The sequence below is a fragment of the Solanum lycopersicum genome, chromosome 7, assembly GCF_036512215.1.
Source record: "Solanum lycopersicum chromosome 7, SLM_r2.1".
NCBI classification, from domain to species: Eukaryota; Viridiplantae; Streptophyta; class Magnoliopsida; order Solanales; family Solanaceae; genus Solanum; species Solanum lycopersicum.
This window is the reverse complement of record NC_090806.1, coordinates 30,470,377-30,498,336: the sequence shown is the minus strand read 5'-3', so window position 1 is coordinate 30,498,336 and position 27,960 is coordinate 30,470,377. Positions and strand designations below refer to the sequence as shown.

General features: G+C 33.9%; 1 long non-coding RNA gene across 1 annotated transcript; it reads right to left on the bottom strand.

Annotated features, from left to right (window-relative positions):
• Positions 1-16,269: 16,269 nt before the first annotated feature.
• On the bottom strand, positions 16,270-26,957 carry LOC101263428 (uncharacterized). Its single transcript, XR_182919.4, has 4 exons — positions 26,687-26,957; positions 18,307-18,412; positions 18,018-18,068; positions 16,270-16,513 (listed from the first exon to the last, which is right to left on the bottom strand). It is a non-coding gene; the product is annotated as an uncharacterized lncRNA (long non-coding RNA).
• Between the last annotated feature and the right edge of the window lie 1,003 nt (positions 26,958-27,960).

The following is a 27,960-nucleotide window of genomic DNA, read 5'->3' as shown; positions in this document are numbered from 1 at the left end:
CACTTATTCAAGTAGGAATCATTCAACTCCAACTAGGACATGTTCATACATGAATCATGAACTCTATATGCAAAACTTACTCAAATGCACTAGAACATGAGGAAAATGCATATAAGTCATTTCTAACAAGATCTAAGCAATTACATGAACAAGCATATAAGGAAACCATGGAAACACAAGTCTCAAAATAACCGACTAGATAGGCACATTATACCCCACTCTGGTAAGCCTATGCCAACTTTTCTATACATCATATATGCTAAAATAACTTCAAAATCCAACATAAAAAGTCATAAAAGAAAAGAAATCAAGAAATTTCACAAAAGCATGAAACACATACCAAAAGGGACATGAGAAGATCATTCTTGAGCTACCCTAGATTTGAGAGCATAGAACCTATTCTTGTTTTTAGAAATATCATCCGGACAAATAGAGGTAATATTCTTATTTTCTCTTACCTTATGCCAAAGAATCGAAAATCTCTCACTTTATGCACATCCTTTCCATACCCATAACAACCATCCGTGTCGGCTAGACAGTTACCATAATGACTCCTCGCACACTTGGAGAAAATAATCTTTGGAAATGAAGACCCACTACCCTTATCTTAATAAAACTTAAATGTGATGTAAGAATCTTGGCCGGAATATCTTGGTTTAGTTCTAGGCTATCTTTCCCCTTAGACTTAACATTAAAGGGCATATCACCTTCAAACCTAGACATCTTCTTTTCTCTAACCCTTTCTTTCTTGAGTTTTAACTCCTCTATTTGTTGCGGAAACACCACAATAGGTGATATATCCATGTCACCAACAAGAATTATCGTACACCATTCTTCTTTAACTAATTTGGACACTCCCGTCAAAACCTATTCTTCAAATCCCTAGGATTGGATACCAAGCTTGAGGCATACCTAGACAAAATGGTGAATTTCAAAGAGTACTCTTCAAATATTACCTCGCTTGAGGTTTTGGATTCTCCATATTTATCTTCCCTCAACTCCCGGGGGAAAAACCAATCTAATATTTTTGACTTAAAACCTTTCCACTCTAATGGACCCGCTCTATCGGCCTACTATCTTTTCATTGATCATACTAAATTTGAGCAACATTTTTTTAATTTATAGGAGGATAAATCCACCTTCTCAAATAAAGAAACTCCCATTATTGCAAGCACCTTATAAATCTCGTTTATGAACCCATTTGCATCTTCCTCAACCATGGAGCCATTGAACTCCGTGGGGTTCAATCATAAGAACTTTGTTACCCTAGAAGCACCTATTCCTCCAATAAGGTTTTCCGAATCCACTACCTCTCAATTGGCTTGCACCACCAAGGCTTGATCCAATACTTGCATTGAAGCACTAAGTCACCAAGAGTAGCATTCCCAATTGGAGGTTCATTTGGAGCTTGAGAAGGTATTTCATATTGATCTTAAGGAGAATCTTCAATTTGGAACTTGGGGAGGAATCTCTTTCTCCCCATCACCATCCTCAACGCTCCTTGCATTAGATCTAGTATTTTTCATAACCTGAAAAATCATAGGCAAACATTAGGAGAAGTACCTACTAGAGCTAAACCTCTATGGCACGACCAAGAGAATGAAGAAGTGAGATTGTTCCTAAGAATCCAATAGCCTTTTATTCATGAAATATGTCGCTACTCACACCCATAAATAAGACTCTACTTAGAATGTGGTTTGATACATCCTAAAATTTATCCAAACACCAAGCTCTATTACCAAGTTTGTCACGACCTGAGATCATCCCTAAGTCGCAACACTGCGTACTGGACCTTAAAATGGTCTTATACAATGCCTTATCATTCATTCATCACATAGGCACTAGAATATGTGGAATTTAAAACTATAAGATATACAATTGAAGTCATTTTCATAAATTGCAAAAAGAAGTCATTTCGAACTCTTTTGTCTCAACCATTCTAACTTGTCATGAATAAAAGTCTTTGGAATGCAGCCCATACGAAGTCTTAAATATGGAAGTAAATGATTTAAAGGTAAGTGGATGTTTTCCTCGAAGCTATGAGGACTCACCAAGATCTTCAATCCTCTAAATACTTGAAACTCTAGCCTCCAATAGCAACTCAAAGCTTGAACTCTACATTTGGTCATAATGTAGGATATATGTGTTAGAAAAAAGGTAGAAAGTATGAAAGCCAGCACAACATTATAAGAACATCCTAAATTGTTAGTATATGTAAGACATAAGAATAAGAGACAATAAATTTTCATAACATAATCATAGAATAGTCTCCAACATAAGCTTCATATGAACATATGTCAAAATAAGACATAGTTAATGAGCACAGGAGAAACATTACATAAATGGCATGGTCTCTACTTAGACTTACAAGTTTACAAACCTCCACCCTAAGTCTTTCGAATTACCAACGAACTACTTCGTAAGACACTTTACAAGTATACATGTGACATGCAAGGATAGAATCCCATACTACCATCCAAGCTAAGTACCTCTCTTTGGTCATTGTTGATTATAGGCCACTCTCATCACCAAGTCCTAGGTTTACATGTCATCTTAACATAGTTTATGTACATTGTCTACTCTAAAGCTTTTTTATTCCATAAGGTTACTTTACTTCTAAGTAACCCCAAGACACAGTTGTGCAATGCATGAAAGGCATCTGATACTACCCTTCACACAAAGTATAGTCTTGAAGTCATCCTAATTGTATTCACTCTACTTTGGCCTCAATACTAACTTCACTCTCTTAACTAAGGAACCTCCCTCATTTATTCAACTATAACTATGAAAGGCAACTAGTCCAATCCTATCTCGAGACTTCTATTTAATGACCCTAAGTGATACATTATGCAATGCACTCATAAAATCCCATAATACTAAATATTCTAAGTATTACTTTTAGGTACTCTTACTAGTTATTCTTGGAACCTAGTTCCTTCCTTGATCTCTAGAACACTATGAGATATGCTTTCTCAAGCACATCTTTATTCATTATTAAGTTGAACCCTAGAAGATACCTATTTAGTATGTCTAAGTTCCTTCTTCACATGGACCCTACGAGATGTTATCTTAAGCATGTTTGAGTAAAAATATACACATGATCACTATGAGATGCCAGTTTTGGTAAGTCTAATTTCATCTTTACTCATGAACACTATGAGTTACTTGATTAACTAAGCCTTAGTTTACTATACTTTTAACACTATAGATGATTCTCAAGCATGTGTTAGTTTATAGGACATGGAGATATCTACTAGAGAAACCTAGACTATTAACTATATGAATTATCCCATCTCGTGAGACATAACTTTGGGAAAAATCTACAATGTAAGAATTCCCCATTAAACTTGGATAGTCCTCACATCTACTAGGTGCGGTTGTGACACCTTGAAAATGAAGGTGAAGCCATATAGTAACATGTTGTAAACAAGGTCTAAGGTCCTAAAATGTTTTGTAATGTGTTAATGATAGAGTGTCAAAAGTATAGGTTATTTGCAAGTGAAACATCAAGGGATGACCAACATGTTCGACGACTAGTCACCTATGTGCCTCATGCGTTGTTATGTGCCTATATCATTGTTTTATGATCTAATGAGGTATTTATATGATTTATTATAGTGTTTATAGTAATTGTTTCAACTTTCATGAAGTTTGGAGTCCAAACGTCCATGATGTTCAAAAGGTTTGCCTTGAAATGGCCTTGTGTGTCTTTGCATGTTTCGCTGAGTTTTATGTGTTCGTTTTCGATGATATTAGTGTGGGAGGTCCTAAAAATTCTTATACGGTCATATCCAAGTTGGAACTTCTGGGAAAACATATCCAAGGACCATTCAAGGGTCCTTCCTTGAGCCAAAGGTTGTCAAGACCAGCCCCAATCGACGGCCAGTAGGATGGTCGACGCCCCATCGTTGGAAGGAGTGAGTCAATACTTAGACTAGGGATATAAAGCTCCCAATTTCCAATATCAGTCCCAAACCACAGACCAGCAGGACGGTCCGTTGGTTAGGAAACACCCCATCTATGAACTCCATCGATGGGGAACTGTCTCCTGCGCACTCCATTGATAAGTAAAGGGGTAAACTTACCCCGCGTCCAAATAACAGTTTGGGTGGTTATTTAGGGGTATTTTAGGTACTTTAAGTGGATATATAATTCTAAATACCTATATGAAAATACTCTTCCAATTCAAAACCCCAAAATCTCTAAGAAATTATCTAGATATCTATTGAAGCCAAAACTCAAGGAAGGGCTTGTATTGGATATTTGAGTGGTGTTTCTTCATAAATTTTGTGTATTAACATGATTGAGGTATTTTTTTTAATCCTTGAAACTTTATTCATCAAGGAGCCCAAAATTCAAAGAGATTTCTAAAGTTTTCTAAACATGAACTTGTCTAATTTTACGATCTATCCATGGGTTATTGCACTAAAGGTTTTGAATCATTATATAATGATTATATTAATGTTAATTAGATGATTTTAACTCAATTAAAATATGACCCAATGTAATTGATGAACCCTAGTTTTTTACTACTTTATGGGTTAATTGATATTGTCTTAATGCTTATGAATTCTAGTGTAGTTTTCTATGGGCTATTGAATGATGTAAGAATTGTATTCAATTGATGTATAGGATGTCTTAGATTTATAAATATATATTTAATTGACCTAGATACATTGAGTATTATGGTTTTTATATTGAATTGATGTTCATGGCCATGGATAAGGGCTTTTTGGTATTGAATTGGATGATTTAACGATAGATTGAAGTGATGAGAATGGATTGGTGGTACACTTCCCTATTTCTACTTATTTTATGTAATTTAGATCTTGAATTATGTTGTGGTTGGTATGGTCCACTTATGGTGGCAGTGCTATGTGAATGATGTCGCCTTGTCGGCGTTAGTTTATGTATTATGATGTTAATGGCCTTGCCGACAACTACTTCATATACTATGATGCTTTGTGAAGTGATTTATGTGAAGTATCATCTTATCTATCTACATGTGATTAGGGATAAAGTATGTGTTCTTCTATTGTTATTAGGTGATCATGTTAGACTATGACTATGTCTTTATGTGTGTAGTCTTAGAGTTGATGCATGATTATTCATGTAGTGTATAGGGTTACTTAAAAGATTATAATGGTTATTCATATGTGCATCTAGAATGATATGCAATATGTGCTAAACTGAAGTATTGATGTCTTGTGTAGTTGACTTGTGTCCCTTACTTGATACATGTATGAATGTGAATATGAGATGTCTTGACTTAGGATGTTAAAGCCTCTTAGTCTTGTATGTATGAATGACATGAGACGTTGAATGATGCTAAGAAGGTCCTTTATGTGGACCTTAAACCTAGTGGTAAGGTTATGAACCTTGAATTCGAAAGTCGTAGTGGTATCCTTCTTGTATGAATAATGGACTTAAGGTTGGTTAGCTGGAATGGCATGATATTAACCTCAGAAAAAGTCATTAAGCTATCATCTTCGCCATTGTAAGGCAAACCTAGGGGACCTCTTTTGTTGGGTGAATGTGATTGGGTTATGAACTAGATATGGAACCTCTTCATGTGAATCCTTGATGTAAATTACTCTAAGAGAACAAAGGCTAGCACCAGTGAGTATAGTAAGGGAAGTAGCTCTAGTTAAGAATGAGTCTAGAGTGCAAATAAACTTTTCATATTCCTTAACCATGTGCCTACATGGAATTTGTCAAAGTTCTACCATTGGAAAGTAGAACACCCTTCATCGGAGTAGGTTACAACTCTGAATTCCATTCTTTGATACATGATCTATGACGGTTATTGTGTATTCTCATCATACGGGATACCTACTAGTATTTGAGAAGTTCTATGAAGTTTAGGTGATTGTATGGAACGCTATCTAGACATCGCACAATAGGCTTTGAAGATGTTAGTGAGAGTCTCTAGGTCTTCTCAAAGACCATTACTTGAATGGCCTTATATGTGATGAATGTATCTTAAATGAACTAATGAATGTAATGACTAAAGTTAGAAAGTATTATAAATGAATAAGTACTTATCTAGAATAGTTAAGGGTTGTCTAGATAAGGTGTGAAGGGGGCATAGGAATGGTCACTTCATATCTTACCTAGAGAAGTCTTAAGAATGAATCTTGTTAGGAAAGTTTGTTGATTAAGTAGACATGATCCAAATTAGGTGGTCTTAAGGATTACTAAGGTAATCTTGAAGAGGTCAAGTATGGACATTCTCTTCTTGATTTAATTGAGTAGGTCTTTTGATAACCTTTAGGAGGAGAATGTCATATTCTATGAATGTTATTGTGTTAAGTGAGAATGATCTTATCCTAGGTAATCTAAAGATTCTCTTAAGTGTGTGTGAAGGGATTGTATAGGCGGTTGCTTCAGAACTCACTCAAGTGAACCTTAGAATCACCTTTGGTAGAAAGATCTCATGTTTATATGTTGGGTGTATTATAAGTGTGTATATCTCATAATAGGCGGTCTTGAGGATCATTTAGGTGTGCATAGAGAGAATGTATGGATGGTCTCTCTTCGTCTTGCTTAAGTGAGTCTTAGGATAGCTTTTGTCACGACCGAAATCTAGACCCCAGACGAGACTGGCGTCATTGACCTCTCAAAGGTTGCAGACAAGACTACATACGTCGTCGTTACTTCATCTGGTTATTTAGCGGAAAGTTTGAACTTTTGTTTACTTAAAAATTATATTGGAAAACATTGATCTCGCATAATACTACCTACGTATACGCAGAAACATTCACAACAACCATCTAAATCAATATAATCAAATGAAAGATAGAGTAATAGAGTTGCCAAAATGGCACCAATACAACGTCTGAAAGTAAATACGAAAGAAACGCTAGTGGAACAAACTCCACTAGCTCATGACTGCTACGCTAGAATAAATCAGTAAGCATCCTCGAAAGAATGAGGGCCTACCAAATCCGAATGAAAGCTCCATGTCTGGATAACTTCTGCGTCGCCTCATAAGCTGTAAGTAGATAAATGTATTGAATTAGTACACACTTGTACTGAGTATGGGTATATTCAAGCACACACCACGGACATGCATGATTTAGAATGGCTCACTCCTAACGATATCAGTTATGGAAATTCAAGTTAGTGGACTTGCCAAAATCGGATTAGAAAAGTCATTCCATGAGAATAACATGCATCATCATATGTATCATATTGCACATATCACATAACATATTACATATAGCACATAACATATTGCATATAGCACATATCATATTTCATTTCATTCGTTCAAATGCCATGAGATCCTGCAACCATGGACTTAACATTAGGACTTCCCAAACACCTTTCGTATCGTTCATTTCATTGTGTGCATTACATGAGGCTGGCCTCATTCTTTCTTTGGGAACTTTAACTTTAAACAATATAGACAATGTGAGCATCATGAAATCCAGTGTCTACCCCACACCGAAAAGAGGTAGAATCACCGGCCAAAGTGAAATCAAAACATGCTAGCATATATAGGGAGTTGAACCTTGCTAGATCCCTATGTTGGCTGCATAGGTTCAATGACTAGGAGATATACGGAGACCCATACCCGTCTGGAAGGAAAATATCATCTCATGATAATTACACGAATCTATGCCTTCTCAAAAGAAGGAATCGCCACTCATAGCTAGCCAATCGGTGCTCAGTATAAAGTTCCATTACATTCATTTCATACATCATAGAAGTTGGCTTCTAGAATAAGGACACCATAGCTCATTAGATGATTTCTCATCTCATCATTAGTATTAAGTATATATTAACTTCAATACTTTCATTAGAGTGTTAATAGAGATTGGTCTCTTCATTAACTTTACACTCTCATAGGTGAGTACGTTTTGGTAACATTTACTTAGGCTCATTTGAGATTGCTCTCATATTTCGCATTAGCCTCTTATCATATTTTCACCACATTCATTAGCCTTAGCACATTGGCCCTTCATAATTACTCATCCTTTTTTACATGAATGTTCATTTCATCATATGTCAATGTAGTTGGCCTTTTAGTGTGTTTCACACTCTTACTTCCTTTTGGGGTCACATCATTTATCACATAACATCTTAGGTTCACTTACTTTATAAATGTATGTTGGAATTATGAGTCCACACACACAAGCCATGAGGCTTCATTCATAATTCGTCTAAGTGATTCATACTTATTCAAGGTTATGTAGTACAAGACTTATGCATCTTGTAAGTATGCCAAGATATCAGTTTCGATCCTTAAAGGCAGCATTCATTTAACCATTTATTCACGTACGACTTATGTGTCAATACGGAATTGGGAAAAGGAAGCGTATTTCAAATCCCTTGTACAAACTTAGTTTTCTTTATAATTTTTGTTGACATAAAATTCTTCGCTAGGGAACCCGAGATCCATCCTCCACACCTACACTTCCTTTCTTTCTTTTTCTTGATTTTTTTGTCTTAAATATTTCGGCCTGGGAGACCCAAGATCGTATCCCCACGCCCATATTCCTTTCTTTTTTTCTTTCTTTACTTGATTTCTCCATTTAGACCAAGAGGGTGTGGGATCGATTCCCCACAACCTCACCCTATTTTTATTTATATTTTCTCCTTACTTTTTCATTCAGCCAAGAGGTTGTGAGTTAGATCCCCACATACCTTATTTTATTATTGAATTGTTTATAACTTGTATATGGTCAGGTCTTGGGTTTAATCCCCACTGACCTCATGCATTTTTAAAAAAATTAAAACTAAATTTTTTTACAGTAAGCTGGCCGAAACCAAATTTCCAAAAAGCTGGAAATTTGATCACCTTTTTGCAGTCCATTTTCTCACCCTCTTTCATGTTAAACATTAAGACATTTCAAGTAGTTCTTAGGGAGATCCTTAGGTGCATTTTCAAGATTACTTTCAGTCAAGAATTATCATTAAATTCGGAAACTTTGAACTCATATGAACATCACGTTTTTAACATATCCGTACACACATAATTTATAACATTTTAACATGTCAATATCAAGCTTCAAACCGTGTCTAAATCACGACACACACATGCACAAACAAGTTAACGAACTTCACATTTTCGGAACACTTCTTTCATTTCTACATAATTCCAAATACACATTCAAACACGTAATCACAACCATCCCTAAAATCATCTACCAGAATTCATACCAACGCATACTTGAATCTTTGAAAGGATCTAATGACAGGGGTATGCAACGGGGACAACCTTAGTTTTCGATTGTGAACAGACTGAACCTTAGGGGTCACTTGGGAAAGGGACCAAGAGGGAAGAAAACTCATACCTAAAGTCGTTCAAAGATGCTATTACGTGTTTCCAAACCCCCTCCCCCACCCCCACCCCCCACTAAGCCGACGTCTCACCATCGAAACCACAAGCACAATCCGTCGAGAATTTGGTTTTTGCTTTTTGTTTTGAAGCTTATTTTGCTTTTGAGTTATAGTGTTCAAGTTCTTGATGAACTTTATTTTTTTGTTCTTTTATTTTCTTTTACTCAAAAATAATCATGCAAGTGAGGTAGAAGTAGAGAGAGACGTGAGAATGAGTGGTAGCTTAGGATTAGGATATTTAGTTTTGGAATTAGTCAAACTAGGATTCCTCGTAAATTAATAAAATCTGATTTTTTAATGGCTTAGATGAACTTACTAATTATACCCTTACTTAAATCAGCTAATTAATATAAATTAATAAATTTAACATAGCTTCCACCAAGGATCGAACCTGCGTGAAGCTTAACTTGTGAAATAGGGTCAAATTCGGCCAACCCTACCCGAATTGCCCTCCTCTTTAAATTAATTAATTAATTAATTAAATACTAAGGGTAATTACAATACTACCCCTAGCCTGGAAAAGACCATTTTACCCTAGACCCTCCAAAACCTAAGATTACCCCTTTCAAATTCGGTAAAGACTCATACGGATGAATCTCTTCAATTCGGGTGCCCTACATGGTTGGTTCTCACCTTTCCTAGATCAACTAACTCACCAAGTTGGTTGGCTTGGCTAGTGCATAGGTTTTGAGGTCTGGTTCTACATGTAACAAGCCGTGTGAACCCGGTCTAATCCAAGCATTCTAGGTACATTTAAACATTACTTAGCGTAGTCAATTTTAGGTTGTTACAACTTTACTGAGAAGATTGCATGTTAGAAAGTGTACAATGTGAAGTTGAGGAACTTCACTGTAACAGTGAATTGATTCACTATAACAGTGACTTAGTTCACTATAATGTCATTAAAATGTGAATATGTGTCCATGTTATCTTATGTGTTTCTAAGGTGATGTTTTAATCAAAAAGAGTATATTTCAAATAAATGTCTGTTTTCATGATTTTTATGCATTATGTCATACTTAGTACATGTGTTTGTACTAATTCCGTGCTTTTATCTATCTCTAAAGTGATTCATAGGTGAAGGTGCTTTTGGGAGATAAGCTTGGATTATAGGATCTTTCAAGCAAGTTGAAATATGTCCTCATTTGACTTGAGGGCATAGATGTATTTTATTTCTTTTATTGAAGTATTGTAAGAGACTTAATAGTTCTATATTTCTATTGTATAGGCCGTGTCCCAAAGTGTATTTTGAGTCTAAGATTTGATGAAATGAGACTTAATATTTCCTATGGTTTTTAAATGAAAGAGTTTTTGAAAGACTATTAGAATGTTGTGAAAAGTTTTACTTAGGCACTACCTTTCATATGTATGTATGCGATGAACGATACGAAAGGTCTTGTACAAGACCTCCAAGAGGTCAAGTACGTCGTGTCTCGATCCAAGAATACCCTATCTTCTAGAGTATATGTGCGGATCGTGACAGTGGTTCTCCTTTCTTCTTGGAGTCCAGACCCTATCTTGTGTGACACTCCTTCTCATTGGCATATCTACTTGGATTCTAGCATATAATCCAAGGTCTACTTGTTAAGCCTTGCTTAACACTCATATCTTATGGAAGGATATCCTTGACAACCAAACCATCTTTAAGTGATTCTATCACTTTCATCTAGAAAGCATTCCTAAGTCATATTAGGTGAGTATAGACTTCTCATCACAATCCAACCTATTAGACTTTTATCCTTTTTAGACTATACTATCAAAGCCTTAGAATAACTAGGTAATCACATTAGCTTTACTCTAAACCCTTAGCCATCATGATAACAACCCTACTCTCAAGGTTTTTTTCTAAATCTCTTCTTTATACCTAGATTTCAAGGTAATTTGATCAAATCTCTCATTACTAGGTTATTCAAGTCTTAATTGATCATAAGGGATCAATTCTAACATTATAATCCAAAATACTTCCTGTTCAATCAATCTAGGTCTACTCATATTTAGATGATCCTACTATGATCAATTAGTATTCATGATAATTGAAATAAGAAGATCACATTAGAACCTTCAGCATTACCTCTATTGGCATAAACCACAAATATTATCTTCATCAACTTAGATTAGGGTTAATCAAGGAATTCACATCAAAACATCATATATTCATCATACATACATAATTTAAACATAATTGAATGCTATCAACTACTTTGGAATCACAATCAAGCCCTACCCACAATGTAATCATAACCCTGGCTAGATTGGGGTATTTTGTATTCACAATTGAGGGATATATATGGGGGATCATGGATTGAAGAACACATAAATGAAGGAGATTCACATACCTTTATTCAAAGCCTTAAACTAAGCTTGACGCCTTGGCAAATTCTACCTAGTTACTGTCTCCCTTCTTCTCTTCTTCTTCAATTCTAGAGAGGGAAATTTGGAGAGATTTTTGGGGTCTTTAGGTGAGTTAGTTAGAATGGATAGTTTAGGGTTAAGCTAGGCTTATATAGGTGGATAAATAACATATTAACCTACCCACATTGACCCCTAAATAATAACTAAACCTATCCCTAACTCCTAACCTAAAACTAAAAGCTTAAAACTGGGCAGACTTAGGAAAGAGGAACCTACGGGCCGTAGGTGGCCTCCGTGGTTTGTGTCTGAGGGTCAAAAACTTCAGGTACCTGAATTACTAACCTATGCACATGACCTACGGGGAGTAGGTGGACTTACTGAGCATAAGTCTAGGCCGTAAGTCACCCATTTTCACAGTTTTGGGGACTATTTTTGGGGTCCCCTTCAAGGATCCATTGGGTGGTCGTTGGGAGGTTGTATCCAGACATTTAACCCCTAATTATATCCTTCTAAGTGTATTACACATTTACCTTGAATTTAACCTTCATATTACACTCTAAAAGTCCACTACTAGACCCTTAAGCACACTAGTTCATCTAGCTAGTTCAACTTATCAATATCTGGACGTCATGGTCGTTTCTTGACATTTTACTTCTAAAATCACCAAACTAACTTAAATAGACATTTTTCATCGTTTAAACATGTTTCCAACTATAAACTAACATGTGAGGCTCTAAATTTACCTACTTAGCTCCATTAAACTCTAGCTTGTTATTACTAGAACTCCTGGAGTATTACATTATCCCCCACTTAGGAACATTCGTCCTTGAATGACACTTTAAAAGTTTTATAAAGACTAAAATCTAACTTAGCAGCCCATTATGCACTACTTACATCTAATGCACATAATCAAGGAAGAAAAAACTCAATTCCAAGCTAAACTTATTTAATGTCCTGCAAGGGAGTCAGAACTACTTCTACCAACCCAAAAATGAATCAAATTCAATATTTACTCATTCTCAAGGAAGAACTAACATCTCCTAGCTAAAACATGCTCAATAAATAGACTTGGAGACTAAAATTCAAACCATTCTAAAAATGCACTTATTCTAAAAATATTTGTTTTTCATGAAAATATTTTCTAATAAAACATTTTCCTTCATGCCAAACACGCCCTAAAGCATGAAATTAAATCCTCATCAACAAGATGAAAGTTTGGATAAATTAATCAACTAACGTGTTAAAGATTTCTGGCAATTTATTATACTTTAAACTATATTTTATTTAAAAGAAAAATTACATAAATATGATATATATTAATAAAAGATTTACCATTTATAGTAATAATATTTTTTTTAGTTGGACATCCATAATCTATTTATAATATGGTTTTAATACAAATCACAGAGAATAATTTATAAAATACATATGATACAAGTTTTATTGATAAATAATACATTTATCTCACATTTTAATACACTTATAATAACATTGTGTTAATTTCTTAGCAAACAAGCATAATATATTTTAAAACAGTTACAATACATCTATATTGAGAAAATGACATAAATAGTCCTTTAATTATAGGAGTAGCTCTAAAAAGGTCCCTTAACTATACACTAAACAGATTAAGTCCTTTAACTATTTTAAAACTTGTCAACTTTAGTCCCTTAACTATACACTTACCGGTTTTAGTCTCTTAACTATAAACTTATCAATTTTAGTCCTTTAAGTATTCAAAAACTTATCAGGTTTCGTCTTTGTCCATTTTTTTAATACAAATATCTTAGATTTTTATCAATCAAAATCTTCGTACAATTAAATCTCTAACCCATTTTTTAAGTTGTTTCTCTATTAAGTCCTTTTTTTCAAATTATTTTTAATAAAGAACAATAACGTCAACGATTCAAAAAAAATTAATGAGAAAAGAAGATATAAGTCCAAATTTTATTCAATTGAGGATGAAATCGAGCACTTGAATATGCTAATCAGTACAGATATTATTTAATTCACTCAAATTTCTTTACATAAAATAAAATGAATTGAATAATAAAATTGATCTATATAAAAAAATTAAAAAAAATTGCAAATCTATCATGTTATAAATTTCAATTTCTGAAAAGTTAAACAACCTTTCAATGAAGTCGTTGGATTACAAACTTTGAATTTAACGTATAATAATATTTTTTATAATAAAGTTTAACATATTCAAGTCATTAGTAACAATAATAAGTTTATTTTATCCTCTATTGAATAAAAATATGACTTATATTTTTTCTCCTCATGAATTTTATTTTATATCGTTGAGATTACGGTTCATCGCATAAAGTTAATTTGAAGAAAAAGTAACAGATAGATAAACAATTGGAAAAATTGCTAAAAGATTTAATTTCTCGACGCATGGATTCTGTTAATATAAACCTATGTTATTTGTATTAAGATGGACAAAAACCAAACTTGATAAATTTTTGAATACTTAAAGGACTAATATCGGTAAGTTTATAGTTAAGAGATTAAAACTGGTAAGTGTATAGTTAAGGGATCAAAACTGACAAGTTTTTGAATAGTTAAAGGACTAAATCCGTTAAGTGTGTAGTTAATGGACCATTTTAGACCTACTCCTTTAGTTAAAGGACTACTTATGTCATAAATAGTCCCTCAACTATAAGCGTAGGTCTAAAATGTTCCCGTAACTATACACTTAGCAAATTTAGTTCTTTAACTATTCAAAAAATTGTCAGTTTTGGTCCCTTAACTATACACTTACCGGTTGTAGTCCCTTAACTATAAACTTACCGATTTTAGTAGTGTAAGTATTCAAAAACTCATCAAGTTTGATCTTTGTCCATTTTTTAATACAAATAGCTTAGGTTTATATCAACTGATATCTTCGTAAAATTAAATCTTTAACCCATTTTTAAGTTGTTTCTCTATTCAGTCGTTTTTTTCAAACTACTCTTATGAAAAGAACAATAATGTCAACGATTCAAAATAAAATTAATGAGCAAAGAAGATATAAGTCCTAATTTAATTCAATAGATGATAAAATTAAGCACTTGAATATGCTCTAATCAGTGGAGATATTATTTAATTAAGTCAAATTTCTTTATGTAAAATAAAATGAGTAGAATAATAAAATTGATCTATATAAAAAGAAAAATTCAAAAAAAATTACAAATCTATCATTTTATAAATTTCAATTTCTGAAAAAATTAAACAGTTGTTCAATGAAGTCGTTGGAGTACAGACTTCGAATTTAAAGGATAGTAATTATTTTTATAATAAAGTTCAACATATTCAAGTCAGTACTAACAATAATATGTTTATTTTATCCTCTGTCAAATAAAAATATGACTTACATTTCTCGTGAATTTTATTTTAAATCGTTGAGATTAAGGTTCATCGCATAAGTTAATTTGAAGAAAAAGTAACCGAGAGATGAACAATAGAAAAAATTGCTAAAAGATTTAATTTTTCGAGGCATGGATTTTGTTAATATAAACCTGCGTTATTTGTATTTTTAAAAAATAGACAAATACCAAACTTGATAAGTTTTTGAATACTTAAAGGACTAAGATCGATAAGTTTATAGTTAAGGGACTAAAAACCGATAAGTGTATAGGTAAGGGACCAAAGCTGACAGGTTTTTGAATAGCTAAAGAATTAAATTTGTTAAGTCGGTTAAGAGACCATTTTAGACCTACTCGTATAATTAATGTACTATTTAGGTCATTTTCCCCATTTATATTACATGTATAATTCACTTATTACAATAAATATATATATATATAAAAAAAATTAAAAATATTACTAAAATCATAAATATTTATCAAAATGTACTCACCCAAATAATTTTCTTTTCTTTAAATTTTTGTTTTTCCTTCTAGATTTTGTCTCTCCCTTTTCTCTTTTTTTTTTCTCCGGAATTCGCCAACACCTCCCTCTATCCTTCACGGCATTCTCTACTTTTTTTTTTATAATTACTATTTTGCTTCTTTGTAAATAAATTTAGTTCATAGATTTAATATTGCATATCATTAATTCAGAGATTTGACCACAATTATGTTTCCTTTCTAAAACATTAATTAGAACAGTTTCCGTATTCCCAAAAATATCTGAGAAATAACTTGATAAGTATTTTTACCAAGAAATTCAAATTCTCAAAATACTAGAAAAAAAATAGTAATATTTAGTTAAGTTCCACTATTCAGAAAAATTTTTAAAATGTAAATTACCTCAAACTTTAATTTTTTGTAAACATACCCATCATTTATAGTTTTGGATAGAATTTTAATCCTAGTTTCATTGTACAAAATTTTTACCGTTAAACACATATTTTATATAGTTCTCTTCCCTTTTTTTCAAATTTATATTAGTTGTGATTGCTATCATAACATTTCACGGAACATATTCATTATATAATGATAGCGAATATTTTTAATAATTTTTTTAACTTAGTGATATAATTCGTATTTCTTTAAAAAGTCAAATATTTCTTCAAACCCTATGGTATTTAAAAAAATTATGAACAGAAGCTAGCTTACAAGTAGAGACTAAAATCATAACACGTTTAACGAAAAATGATATTTGATGCCTTACTTTCCTATGTAAACTGAATGTTGAGAAGCCCTTTGAATTACATATGTGTATACAAACAAGAGAAGAGTAAATTGAGTGGTGGAAATACAAATTGTGAGATTTGTTCCACCTTATTCTCATTTTAGTTTACAAATATTTAGATTGGAGAAAACAGTAAATTAAATAAGAGCAACATATTTACAACTGTTGGACATCAAACTACAACTCTCAGTACCTGAAGGCCAAAACAAAAACAAAATTAAAATGAAAACTAAGACTAAGACAAAATTAAAGCTTCAGGACTAATCATAAAACGCTAGAGGTCATCTAGAGGTCGATAATTCATGATCTAAATTTTAAGATTACGGGATATGGAACAAGGTATGAATACGAGTGCAGAGATTCGGCTAAAAATAATTCAAATATCTAAAAATAGAATTATAAAACAAAAATTATGAGATTTTACATGGAAAACTTGGGGAAAAAATACTGATCACGAGGATAATCCCGGGAGGAGATTAATGGAAAAGAAGTGACATAAAAATTCCATTTTCTTTGATTACAGAACTCATAGAAACTCTCCGGAATTTCTCTGTCGATATGTCAGAGTACCCAAAATTAATTGACCAGATCGGGTTAAGGATCCCACAACCACAACCATTACGTGTCAACACAAGTGCAGCACCAAAAGTGAAGAATCCGAGATGTCAGTTCTTTCTCGTATGGAAACTAAAGCTGATTTACAAAGTTTATGAAGTAAAGTACTATTTATAATAAAGACATGATTTATCTATAGGCAGTCACAAAAGCAGTCCCAGAATGTACTGCAGCACTGCAAACAATTCTAATTGATTAAAAACCCTTACCCTGTGAAAAAGCTCACTTTTTTAAATGTGGGAATATGACAAACGTAAAACAACTTGAAAGATGTTCAGTAAAGTTAAACAAGTCTTGGTCTCTCCCCTGTATTTCAGTCAAAGAGTCTTACTTTGAATTGCATTAAAAGAAGATCAGTGAATCCACACTCTAGTTTTTCTTACAAAGACGAACACTTCATTCATCTGTTGTGGAAAAGAAAGGAAGAGACACCCAAAGATGTTTTTGCCAAAACTTGGAAACAGTAACACTTCCATTGGAAGAAAAGGTTGGGAGGCTGTGATTGGTTTGATTTAAAGATGGAATACTGTGAGGTATCTGAAGGATGACCACAAAATAACAGAAGACCTGCAGCAACAGGAGACATGAACATTGGCAGGCCAAAATCTACTTAATTGCATTTCCACTTGAGATGTTACTTACTCCTCAAGATTCTACATTCAATATCCACATCATTGATAATCCTAAATTGAACTAGCAGGTCTGGATGGTATAGATTTTTAAAAGTTAATGTACATGTACTATGATATAATGATCTATTAAGTGACATAACAAAAGTCTTTTAGTGCATACATGCAAAAGTATGCTTCAATCTTCAAATGCACAAGACTATATAAACACTCCCTCGGTTTTATTTTATGTGTCGGTATTGCTGCGCAAGGAGTTTAAATAAGAAATGATGACTATTGGAAGTTGTGATCTTAAACATGCTATAAACTTCTATATGGCTATAAAAGTAATATAGAAAGTTGTCATTCTTTTAGGAACGGAATTAAAAAGGAACGAAATGTCATATAAAAAGGAACAGAAGGAGTACGATAAGAGAAAATAACATTAGAAATTTGGCCAGTCATGATACTTACAATGAATGAAAGAAGTTGACCTAAGAGAACTAATGCTCATCCCATCTGCCACTGCATCCACATAATTGAAACCGGATCAAAGCTCAAAGTTCTATTTTCAGATATCTTTGAGTATTTAAGCTTGACAAGTACAGCATCAATCTCAAAAGAAAGGATTTGGGCCAATGGTAGAGGAATCTAAAACTTTGAGTATTGTTTTTAACTAATACGAGAAGTAGATACAATAAAAAAATATTAAGTATATAGTAGAAAAAACGGCGACCATCAGTAATTAGAAAGAAGGAAGTACTTTAAGAACTGGTTCTCCCTGGTTTGCATTCGTTGCTTGCTTGGCAGCAGCTGCCATTTGTGCACGTGCTGCTCTTCCTGCGGCAGATTTTTCATATTGTTCTTGCCTGTTACAACAATGGATAATTCAGGCCAAGAAAACATCTTATTTTGAAGATCTGGTATAGCAGTACCAGTAAACTGATGATGTGAGAAGAAGCTCCATAATATGAATGTAATGCTATGAATTCATCAACTTAAGAAGTTCAAATACAAAAGTGTGAGATATTTATATGCTTGTACTTAGGATGAGATAAGGCATCCCTAGTCACATTTAAGTATCTTCCCTGGGAGGTACATCTCATGCCTTCTGTGCTTCGTTAAAATGACATTAATGAAATATGCATGACCCGATACATCATTTAAAAAAGTGTTTGAGCTCTGATATTTGAGATTATGGTTATACAGATGTCAATCTCGATAAACTTCACATGGTTAGTAATAATCAGCTAGAATGTACTAAATTTAAATATTGCCTACACAGATTCAGCAATTAACTTTATTATATGCCTAAAGGTGCTCTATGTATAACTAAAGGGCTCAACTTTTCTTCCTCTCAGCCCTTATTGGTATGTTTGGTGTGAGAAATATAGGGAAAAGATATTATTGAATTGATGTTGTATCTACACTGTTAAATGAGACCCTATTTATATACCCTAGAATACAATCCTTTACCAAGTAGGATACTATTTAGTATTCCTATTAGGCTATTACTATTCTAATAGGATTGTATAAAGCTATTCCTATTTTAATAGGATTGTATAAAACTATTCCTATTCTAATGGGATTGTATAAACCTATTCCTATTCCAATAGGATTGTATAAACCTATTCTTATTCTAACACACCCCTTCAAGCTTGTGCATACAATTCATGTACCTGGCTTGTTACAAATGTAATTAACACGAGGACCAAAAGGGGCTTGGTGAGATATCTGCAAGTTGATCAGTCAACTTCACAAAATTGACAAAAAATTGTCAGTCATTCTCAATGTGTTTGTCTTCTCATTAAATATTGGATTTGATGCATAATGTCACACAGAGATAAAATTTCAGTATTTAACTTCCCAAACCAAACCCGTAAAGACTACTTCAGACCATAAAGTGACTCACATAATCGACATACAAGGCTACTAAATCCCCCTGAGCAACAAAGTGCTCAAAACCTAGTATAAAGTATATGGATCATGTTGGAATCAATAGATTGGTCAATATTAAAGAAGTCACCGAAAAACTAGCTGGAACATGCTCATATGCCGGAGTATTAGATTTGATGGCTAAAAGTGGTCACAATCTAAGAAGTAAAATTATATAAGTAGTATCGGAATGATGTCACAACCCAACTAGAAAATAGAAATTATATAGGATAAATTGAATTGATGGAACAAAACCACTGAGAAAGAGAAATAATATGGGTAAGATCATAATAATGGCACAACCCTAATGAAAAATAGAAATTATATAGGTAGGATTGGAATGATGTCACAACCCTACGCAAATTAGATTTGAGGAGTCAAAGACGAATGGAACTACGCAAATCAAATCGGAGAAGTCACTGAAAAGACACGGTGCTATGCAACTCAGATATGAGAAAGAAGTTCAGAAAAAAAAAACCACGATAGTACGCAAATTAAATATGAAAAGTAGTCCGGAGAGATCACGTGCTATGCAAATAGATATGCAAAAAAAAGATAGTAACCAGAAGGATGGCAAGGTGCTACACAAATTAAATATGAAAAAGTAGTCACCGAAATGATGGCACGGTGCTACACAAATTAATACTACACAAATTAGAAATACGAAAGTAGTCACCGGAATGATGGCACGGTGCTGCATAAATTAGATATGAGAACAGTTACCAGAAAGATACATGGTGACCCAACATTTGCTAACATAATCATTGGCCGGACGGGCGGCATATATGACCAATAGCCGCCAGCCGACAGCAGAACCTCTTCGATTTTCTTCAAGATCGTAGAGGCTTTGATACCATGTGAGAACATAAGAAAAAAAATATTATTGAATTGTTGTTGTATCTACATTATTACATTGAGGCATTATTACATTGAGACCCTAGAATACAATCCTTTACCAAGTAGGATACTATTTAGTATTCCTATTCCTATTCTAATGGGATTGTATAAAACTATTTTTTTCTAATAGGATTGTATAAACCTATTCCTATTCTAACAATTGGAAACAACCCCGCTACCTCAGAGAGGTAGTAGTAAGGTTTACGTACTCCCAAACACAACTTTGAGGGGAGCCCTTATTGGTGTAGTGTTTCGGAACATGAGAAAGGAGGAAGAAGTGGATCATATATATATATATATATACACACACACACACTCCGATCCTACTTGGCAAAATGCGTAAAATACACTCAAATTAGGCGCGTCAAATGTAAAAATTGAGGGGCCCAACAGTAAAAAAAACACTGAAAGCGCAATTAAACTCTCTTTCTCATTTTTCAACAATTTTCCCCTCTTTTTAGCATTATTTGTTGTTCATTGCAAAATGCAAGTGAGATTTAATTACTTCTTTGTTATTGTGAAAAAAATTATAATGAAGTTCTTTTTTTTGGCAATGGGGTGAGTATACACTTATTTATAGCTTAGATATTATATTGCTACTTAAACTTGACAAAAATCTCAAATAAATTCATTCAGACAATTTATCAAACACTTTAAGTGCACCATTTTACTTATAATTTTTAGCACTGTAAGTTCATTTTTTGGCCACTGAAAATTCATAATTGTAGTTCTCTTCACTATGACAATCATAATACTCAAAGCACCCTATTTTTTCCATTCTCGTGTCTTCTCATATTTATGGGTTGCTCTGAAATAATTTTGCAACAAACACATTAGTTTCCTCTAAAGATTCTCGTATTAGTTTGAATATTTGACAAACAATATACAAATTATTGTTTCTAAAATGTTGAATCTTGGTGCATTGACTAAATTAAGGAAGAAGAATAGATAATCGTAAATGAAATTTCAGCACATATCTTGAACAATTTTTTCTTTGATTTGAATACAAGGGCCATGAATTTTAGAAATTGTTTTTTTTAGAGAAAGAAGAGAAGAGGTACTAATTTATTATTTCCTAAAAATGAATTTGTTTTCACTTTCACCTTATTATATATTATAAATTATTTTTATTATTTTTAAAATCTAGGTGTATTTATTTTAGTTAGTTGGCAGCAACTAAGTGGTTTACTTTTCCACGTCAGAGCATGTGTGTATCACGCGTTTTGCTTGAAATTCGAGTGTTTTTTTGTTTAAATTCTGGATAGTTAAAGTGTCTCTTTGTGCACTATCAAAGTTAAAGGTCAAAGTTATAATTTGAAGCCAAGTTAAGGGTCCAATTTATGCATTATGCCTTCTTCTAAAGTCATACCAGAAATTGTGTATGTTACATATCATTCCAAAGCTCCTCTCAGGCACAGAAGTTGTGAACCAAATCAGACCTATAAAATTTAAAAGAACTAAACAGCAGGTATTAAGAAAGTAAGAAAGATGCATGAAAATCCATCAAGCAATATAAGCCAACGAGGATTTTCATGCAATGTACACATGACCTTTATGAATGTAACTAAATTCCTTTTTTGTCATTTTGAAAAGAATCATCTGCTATGGATTTGATGGACACGTCAAACCCTTAGATGTACCAAAAGGGATGAGCAATTAAAAAAGTATTTGAACCACTGTGTACCCAAATCCCAAAAGAATATCTCCTCTGCCAAGCCGCTAGAGAATGGGACAAGTTCAGCATTACAAAGAATAGCATAAGTAGGCTAAGGCACAGAGAAAAGGGTGTGAATGATCTTGCATACTTTATGTTCCTTAGAGTGTTAGATCTGGAAACTCCCTCTTTGTTTTCTTTTCTTTTTTTTTTTTTTGCTCTGTTTTATTCCAAGAATTTGAGGAACAGACCCCTCTTGTGGCCTGAAAGTCAGTTTATCAATCCTATACCAAGAGTTGATGATTATTAGATGAATTACACAATGCTTTTTTTTCTCTAAACTGGACCTTTTGGCTGGTTATCACCAAATTCGCATTCACTCACCGGACATCGAGAAAACTGTTTTTCGCTCCCATGACAGCCTTTCTGAATTCACTGTCATGCCAGTTGGCCTGTAAAATGCTCCCTCCACTTTCCAATCCACCATGAATTCTATTTCAAACCATTCCTTCGTCAATTCTTGTTGTTTTTAATATGACATTCTTCTGTTCTTCACCTTTGCCTACCTCATTCATGGAGGTTAAGAGGTTTTCTTGGCTTGACACGCTACGACCATCTATGACTGTGTCAAAGGTTATGCACAGTTAGCTTCTCCTCTTACAGACTTGTTGAAGAAAGATTCTTTTATTTGGACCGAGTGGACATCAACTACGTTCTTCAACTTAAAGATGTTTTGAGTTCAGTCCCTGTCCTCTCTTGACGAGATTTTCCAAAGTATTTACTGTAAAAACTGATGTGTCTGGCATAGGGATTGGAGCAGTTCTATCCCAAGAGCGTCATCCTATTGCATTTTTCAATCAAATGCTTTCCATTACGATGCAAGTTGCTTCTACCTACAACAGGGAAATGTTTGTCATCACTCAAGCTGTTCAAAAAGGCGACAATATTTGGTGGGTCGCTGTTTTCTGATTATCACTGACCAACAAGCTTTAAAGTCCCTCATCAGGCAAGTAATACAAACTCTGGAGCAACAGTGTTGGCTAAGTGAACTTATTGGCTACGATTTTGAGATTCTCTATTGGTCCAGAAAACTTAACTCAGATACAGATGCCTTGTCACGAGTTCCTGTTCTTCAAGCTTTGACTTTGGCCTTCACTGAATTGGCCTTGCTAGACCAATTATGTGCCTAAACAAACCTGATGAAGGCTCAGTTACATTACAACAACTCTTCATTCTTGCATTCGCATTCCACTTCTCTACCACATTTTTCTTTTCAAGAACAGCTTCTATTTCGAAATCAATTGGTTATACATCAAGATGCTAACCTTCGATCCTTGTTGCTTACTGAGTTCTACTCTTTCAAATTTGGGGATCATGGGTCATGCTGGTATCTCGCGCATTTCATCTTCTTTTTTCCAACTTCCATTGGAAGGGAATATGCGCCGATGTAGAGAAGTTTGTCTTGGAGTGTCAAACCTATCAACAAATGAAAGACTCGACCTTGAAGCCTGCTGATCTGTTATCCCCCATTGCCCATTCCAAATGTTATTTTTGAAGATATTTCAATGGATTTCATAACTGGACTTCCTCTATCGTGACGCCTTGTTGTTATATTGCTGACAATAGATTGTCTCTTCAAATATGGCCACTTTATTGCCCTGCCGACCAAATTTACTATAGCCAAAAAGTTGTTATGGTGTTTGCAGGAATTTGTTTATTTTACATGGATTTCCTGCCACCATTGTTTGTGATCATGATCCCCTTATTTCTCTCTGAATTTTGACAAGAACTGCACAGACTCCAAGGGACATGGCTTGCTTGGAGTTCACCGTATTACCCATTCAGAATGCCAAACCGAGGGTATTAATAAGTGCTTAGAGATGTATCTTCGGTGCTGTAACAACTCCAATTTCACAATAGAAATATTCAAATATTATAATCACTGATCTCAAAGTTACAACGGAAAATGACACTAACAAAGAAAACTATTGTAGGAGATAACTAGAAGGGAGATGAGAAGCAGACTCAAAGAAAGGGGATGAGAGGACTAGACATTTTTCTTAACAGTTTGCATAATCCCTTAATCAAATAACATTACCCCTTTTGATAGAACAGCTGTCATACCCACTACTCAATCTGGATCTCAAATTAACCTGACCTTATTGCTTGTTCTCGGCCAAATAGCTCTCGTCAGCCCAATAACAACTTATATGACATTAGTATCTACATTGGGCTGGGCTTGGTTTTTAACAATACCTTCATCCCAATTAAGAACCTTGTCCTCAAGGTTCAAGTTGTAAAATCCATCCACAACTTTCACAGTTGTTTGAATAGTAGCAATTTCTACATGCTGCAATGTCACAATTGTAAAATGAAACGACACTCCTCCATCCAGTAATAAAAGTCAATAAACTGATCTAGATGATCTGATGCAAAGTATGTTACCTTTCTCAAAAAAAAAATGATCTGATGCAAAGTTCAACTCTATGCTGTCTTGCGAGAGTATAAAGGAAATTGGCATTACTCCTATTTGCTCTTTAACCACTTGTTCAACTTTAACTAGAATCAGAACACATCTAAAGCGGCAGATGTCTCTGCAACATACTCCACTATGAAGACTGAAATTAAAATATAATCCCACCACATCAGTTACCGAAAAGAAACAATACTTAACAAGCTGACTGACCAGTGAAATTGTTGGGGTATGAAAATCAATTAGACAAAGAGTTGCCACCACCTTTGGCCGATCCAGTGGCATAAGGTGAGTAAACTTAGAACTTCAGCTATCACAGAAACTGATGTATTTATCATCTTAGCTACTAAAGCAATCTGGTAAATTCTAGTCCAGTTGGTGATAACTCCATGGTCAACCACACCAGCCACCCATGGATGAATCACACTAACAACATCCATGTTATATGCCACAACAAAATGTAGGAAGAGCCTCACAGGACTGGCAAAAAAGTCGGTGTCACAACCACTATAGACAAAATAAAACCATGCTAGCAAGTTAGCCATCTTGTCTAGACTGTAGTTCTTAATCATTTCCATTATTTTTTCATTTCTTGATAAATGTTGCCCATATATTTGTTACTATCTTTAAGATGTCTGGTAGTATGTAAGAAGGAAATGAAGGGTATTCGAGGACCCTTTTTCTAGAAACAGGTTTTCTTTTCGAAGGAAGGGAGCCAACCAGACCGTAGAAGTAGCTATTACCATTTCAGAGTTATTCCCATCGTGCACGAGCTTGCTATCCTGTGGTTTGTGTCATGTGCTGAATGTATAACCATTCCTACCATCAATAGTGCAAGTCTAGCATTCCAGCCAATGGAGAATCAGATGTGGAAATATCATCTACAAGCAAATAGATATTATTGAAGAAGGGGGGTGCGTTATCCACTGCTTCGTCTATGTCCCTCAATACAAATTCCTTAAAAAAAACCGTCCAACTAAGTTGGGATCTCCAATTAACGGTCTTGCGATCTTGTGGCTACAACATATGACACAAAACCTCCAAAGACTGTCATCGAACATACTCGGTGAACTAATTCTAAAATGTTGGAGAATTTCCTTGTCCATTGCAAACAGTCCCAAGTCATCAAGAATCTCACAATCATTGTACTCTCAACCAACAATTACCACCTTCCAATACTTCGCAACGGTCATTGCTTCCACGAGCTTAGCATCATCAACAACTTTACACAGGAAGAAAAGGTTCATGGAATGATCACCATGCACATCAAAAACAGACAACAACAGACTAGTGGGCTCTTGTGGTGTTTCATAGGATATGGTACGAACATGTTGTCCGCCATCTCGACTTGATTGGTCACTACCATACTGAGGCAGTTCAGGAAATGGGTAATATAACTCGCTCTCTGTGTCTCTAGTACGGGAGCGAAAACGAATCAGCAATTTGTCCACAAATGGTCCCAGCCAGCGAGTTGTTTGTTGTGAAACAGCCATCCATACCATTCCAAAGCCTCGTCATTAAATGAGAATGAAGCCAATGACAATTTATGCTCGGAGAAAATTTGTGGGAAGGCCAAATATTTCTCGGTATGAATAACCCAGACTGCAGGGTTATCCCCACTAAATCGCGGAAAAGAAACTGAATTTGGTATACACGACGGAGTGAAATGAGTTAGAATAGGAGACGACTGGAGTAAATCGAAATGTTGGAGGAATGCACGGATAGATTCTTTGAGGGAGGTGAGTGAAGTGTCCACCATGTTAGACAAATCAATGATAGGACCAATGTAACAACTCCAATTTCACAATAGAAACATTCAAATATTATAATTACTAAAGTCGAAGTTACAACGGAAAATGGAACTAACAAAGAAAATTATCGTAGGAGATGGGAGATAACTAGGAGGGAGATGAAAGGACTAGACATTTTTCTCTAACAATTTGCATAATAACTGTTCTCATACACACACTTAATCCGAATTCCAAATTAGCCTAACCTTGTTGCTTGTTCTCGATCCAATAGCTGAGGTGTATGTCCTTATCATGGTCAACTAAATGAAGGGAGTATTACTATTACTATAAATGAGCAAATTACATATATGTGGTAAAGCGAAAAGTTGAAGGTGATCGATCATATGTTTATTCTGCTTAATTAAAAATGAAAAGAAATTGATAGGAAATTTGCCTTTTTTGGGCGGCTTCGGCAGCTCTGGCACGAGCTTCTTCGGAGGCTAATTGTTCTTCTTCTCTCCTTTGTTCTCTTTTGCTGCCCCCATCGAAGCAATCGAAGCATCCCATCTTCTCTCTTCCTTTTCTCCAAATACACCTTTTTCTAAACTATTTTCACTTCAATACTTCCCAAAGCTGAGGGTTTTTTATTTATATTTATATTTTCTCAAATCTTTAAAATTACTTTTTCAACCCATCAATTATAAGTAAATAAGATACTCTCCTCCTAGCTTTTCTTTTTATTCTATTATATATCAACTTCTTTTAAAAGTCATGATATCTTTTTATTTTTTTAATTCAATTATTCATAAAAGGATGAACTTTATCTTTTGAACAAAAAACAATGAGAAATATTAATTAAGTATATCAACTCATGGTGTTCTATAATGAAATAAATTAGTATAAATTCATTGAAAAGTGAATTGTCCATTTAGTTTACTAATTAAGTATTTATGTACGTGTGTTTCCAATATTATATATATGAATCTTTTTGGGATGATAATGTATTTATTAATTTGACATTCATTATGGTGACATTTGAAGTGATTTCTCTACCCTCTACTTATAAATAGAGATAGGCTTAACCCATCAGTGATCTCCTAAACTTGGCACAAACTTCAGTTAGACACTTCAAATAAGGTTTGTTCATTTTAGGCACCTCATGTTGAGTCTCATTTTGTCATTTTAACACTAATCGCTGGCTAAGCATGGTACGTGTTCTTCACGAACTTTAAGTACGTCAGAGACGTTTTTTATAAATATTTTGACTTTTTTTTATTAATATTTTCTTCTCATTTTTCTTCCTTGCTTTTTCCCTTCCATCTTCTTCACATGCTACCATCCTCATCACAGCACAACTTTTTAAAGAAATTTTACAATACTTTACTAGGTTACATTCTTTGATTCTTTTATCTTCTTTGAAAATCAAATTTGCATCTTGATTCATATAATTTAAAAACAAAATTGATTTCAATGAAACAAAAAATGAAATCAACATCTTTCAAATGGAAAAATTGAATTATATTCTTACCTTCTCTGTTGAAATTATGAAATTAAATTGATTTCAAGAGATAAATTAATAAAGAACAACCTCCAATGAAAATAAAATAATTTATTTTACATATTCGTCATTGTAAATCTCAATCATAGTAGCACAAGAAATTATATTCTTCTAAATGTCATACAAAATCTTTTTGATTTGATATGATTTTTCTATTCTGCAACGTAGTT